The sequence below is a fragment of the Propithecus coquereli genome, unplaced genomic scaffold (assembly GCF_000956105.1).
Source record: "Propithecus coquereli isolate 6110/MARCELLA unplaced genomic scaffold, Pcoq_1.0 Scaffold128, whole genome shotgun sequence".
NCBI classification, from domain to species: Eukaryota; Metazoa; Chordata; class Mammalia; order Primates; family Indriidae; genus Propithecus; species Propithecus coquereli.
In genome coordinates, this window is record NW_012136969.1 from 1,724,844 (window position 1) to 1,728,987 (window position 4,144).

Sequence of the window (4,144 nt, forward strand, 5' to 3'; positions counted from 1 at the left end):
GGAAACTGCTCTAGTTCCTGGCTGAGGTAGAAAAGAGGAAGTTTCCTGTTTGGGGCCTGGGTTAACACCACTGGCCTTATGTCATGGTTGCTGATGTTACAGCTGTCACCTTTGCTATCCCCTGGAGTTCCCCGATGTCTATCTTGCTAAATGCTTCTCATGCAGTTTTTCTCTATGAATCATTCATGCAGTTGTATCTCTAGGCCATCTTTATTTTTCTGTTTGGATTGATTGAACTTAAGTTTGTTTTTCTTCCAGTTTTTTTTTTTTTTTTGAGACAGAGTCTCACTGTGTTGCCTGGGCTAGAGTGCCGTGGCGTCATCCTAGCTCACAGCAACCTCAAGGATTGCTCAAACAATCCTACTGCCTCAGCCTCCTGAGTAGCTGGGACTACAGGCACGTGCCACCATGCCTGGCTAATTTTTTTCTATATATTTTTAGTTGTCCGATTAATTTCTTTCTATATTTAGTAGAGACGGGGTCTCACTCTTGCTCAGGCTGGTCTCGAACTCCTGAGCTCAAACAATCTGCCCGCCTCGGCCTCCCAAAGTGCTAGGATTACAGGTGTGAGCCACCGCGCCTGGCCTTTCTTCCAGTTTTGAAGGCAGATTCAATTCATGTGACTTGGTTGCCAGAAATTTAATCAAATCTTTGTTTATAGGAGTTGGTATATAAACCCTGACATTATTTGTCTGGAATTAGATTCCAATCAGTGTATCTCTCTGGGACTCACTTTTCAAAGGATAATGATTCCTAACTTACATGATGGTTGTGAAGATAGTGTACAATAGTGTTTATAAAATACCTAGCACATAGCCTGACACACCAGTAGGGATTCAATAAATGGGAATCGTTACATATTTAAATGAGCAAAAGAATGTCTTTTGGAAGAAAAAATACATGTCTGTGTACTGAAGAACTAGAATTAATTGGTAGGCTGAAATATAGAGTTCAGCTCAATATAAGGAAGAACTTTCTATCTACTGTAGCTGTCATGAAATGGGACATTGTAAAAGTAGTGTGTTTTCTGTCACTGGAAATATACAGGCAGAGACTGGATAACTTTCTGAGAAATTGTAGAAGGAATTTCTTGCATTAGGTGGGAGGTTGGACTTGATCATCTCTAAGCTCTGTTTCCACTCTAGAATTCTGTACTTTTAGGGGTAGTCCAAGCTTCCTTGCTTACTGTTTTTAGCCAACAATAAGGTCTAAACCTCTCCAGGATTCATGGCTTCAAGATGGACACTATCTTATAACTTACTTATTGTATAAGAAAAGTTTATTCATTGATGGGCTTGTATTCTGGGCATTTTCTGAAAAGGATTCAGGAAGCTCGAAATAAAAACAAATTCAGTAAAACCCAAACTAGTGACCATAAAAGATAAGAATCAGTAAGTAAAAAGGGAAAAGAAAGAGAACAGTTACCCATAAACTTATCCGAGGAAAGCTTTAGTAATTGACCATAATACCTAGCTCTGAGTTTCCTAGTAGCAGGGGCAAATAAGCAAGCCTGATAATTTGCATAGATCTCATTGCCTATTATCGAGAATTCATGAGGAGGCTGCCACTTTCCTTAATAAAAATGGAGCCCCAAACACCAAGATGGCAAGGCAAGGAGAATCTCCAAGTGGTAAGGGGTTGTTGCTATACCTGGCAGTTCTGATTCTTGTTCTCAGGCTTCCACTTTAACACATATTGAGGGTTCAATTTAGTACTGCTGCTGCCATCTTTCTTCTCCACTTTAAGGCTCCGATCCAAATATGGACACACTAGTGTTTCCCTAATGCCAATGGAACAGCTGATGAAAGGCTAGGACATTTAAATCAAGCTTTGCTAAAAGCTAGAGGATAATGAATAGAGAGCAACATGAACCTATTCAGTCTGGCTTACAAAGACATTTTTCTCATGTCCTTATCTTTTGGCCTGTCTCCATTTGGCAGACTTCATCTGAGTATTGCCACCAAAGGTGAACAGAACCAGACATTTACCTTTCTTTAAACAGGTCTAAGTCAGCAAGATCCAGAGAGTGTCTTTGCTTGGATTTCTTGTTTGAAGAACTGCCTCATTTCTGGGTGATGGACATTGGAGATGATTACTTTAGGAGAGACCGCACTTACCCAGAGGGTGTGGTCCTACTGTACTGGTCTCACAGTAATCCCAGTAGTCATATGAAAGATATGCACATACATTAGCATGGGGGCATTCTTTAGTTAGAACATTCAAATTTCATTGGAAAAACAAGCTTCTCCCTTTCTTGAGCAGAACCTATTATAGAAGTCTTTGTATAAGGGTCCATTGGGAAATAAAGTGAACAGTTTGGGTTTATCACTCTACATGATTTGTAGGGATTCACTTTCTTCTCTCATTCTGCAGATGCTCAGCTACTTTAGGTCTGTTCCATTGTTTTCCTGTTTTCATCAACAGTACTAAACCTCTTTATTTTTGTACATTGCTTCAGGATAACCATTCCATCTAGATTTCCTAGGTGTGAACCTCACTGATTACATAATAGTGTGTATTTATAGTTCTAGGACACCTTGTTCAGGCATCCTGTTACATTTCTACAATATAAGTTCCTTAAATATGCATTGAAATACAAATAGCTCCAACGGGAAAAAGCAAAAACAAATGGCTTTTTCTTCTAGGAACCAGGACTAATATACATATTTGGGTGCAATTAGCATGGTGGATATAGTTTAGCTTGAAGAGGAATAGAGAGGTAGAAAAGCAATAACTGGCTTTTCATTTGTGTACACACACGTACACATGTGCACGCGCATGCAAATGATATATGTATGGGTTGCTTTTTTTTTTTGCTTGATGTATTCATTCCCAAATTGAACTCTAATGTGCTCTAATTGAGTCTCTTTGTTTAGCACATGGCTGTTGATTTGAGTACTTTCTCCAATTGAAAAACTGACATTTTAATTTTGTTATTCAATGTGTAATAGATTTAAATAAAAACACTAAGATTATGTATTGTAGATTTCCTTCAACAATAATTACATATAATTATTTTACTAAAATAAGCAAGTTACAATATTTTAGTTATTTTATCTCATTTTACATTTGGAAAAAAATTACAAACCAGGGCCCAGAGTTTGCTCATGTTTCTCAGTGAGGAAAGATAATTTTTGATTGCCATTCCCACCAAAGCATTGGTAAATTAACACTGTGCCGTAGGTTACTTTCCTGTGAATAAATGATCTATTTTTTTCCCTTCCATTATTTTGCTTTCCTCTTTTCCCATGGTGCATTTTACTTTTGTTATTTTCTTATTTTGATGTATGTATATAAGCTTCAGTCTTTATGCTCTCACATACTCTTTCTCCCTATGATTACAATTGTTTCTTCCTCTTTATTCTATACAAAAAAAAAAGAAAAACAAGGCCACATATGTATTTTAGCTGTATCTCATTTATCATTTAAGTTTTGTCAGATCCAGTCTGCTCTTGCCTTGTGATGGGAGAAGGGAAAAGAGGGAGGAGTTTCAAGGGATTTTAGGCATCAGGCAGAAATCTTAAGGGGTACTCAGCAAGGACCAACAGGCTCAGAGTTAGCTGTGCATTGCAAACAGATGGTGTGTCCCTGAGGAAATCCTGTAGTTGCCCTAAGCAATTAGGTATTTCCATCTAATTTAGCTTAGAGTCCCTGTAACTGGCAAGGAAAAAGTCTCAGGGAAGAAATGGGTATAATGAACCTATGAACCATTATAAACTGTAGCTAGAGCCTTGTAATTGTTGACTTATATATATAGATGTCATAATTCTGCAAGATAGCCATCTATGTTGTATCTTTAATTCTCTGAGAGATACAAAGATGCTTATACCTCTGACCCTGACAGACCCTTATCTTTTAATAAGCAACCTCCTACTAGAGGCCTTCTTCAGTAACCAAGTTGCTAGTATCAATGCTGTCAGCACTTGGAAACCCATATTCCTGGTGCCAAGTCTCTGGACATCTAGATTTTGAGTTCTGAAAACTTTATTAGCTTGGTTACAGTAGATCCCAAGCTTCATTTTTCATGTATACATAGTCTAGTCTCAAAGGGCAAGTGTTCCTCTGAAAGGCGTTCAGTCAACACTTAGATGCTTGCATCTTCATGCCCCAAGGGAGTCCACAATTCAATGGTTAGAAATAGTAT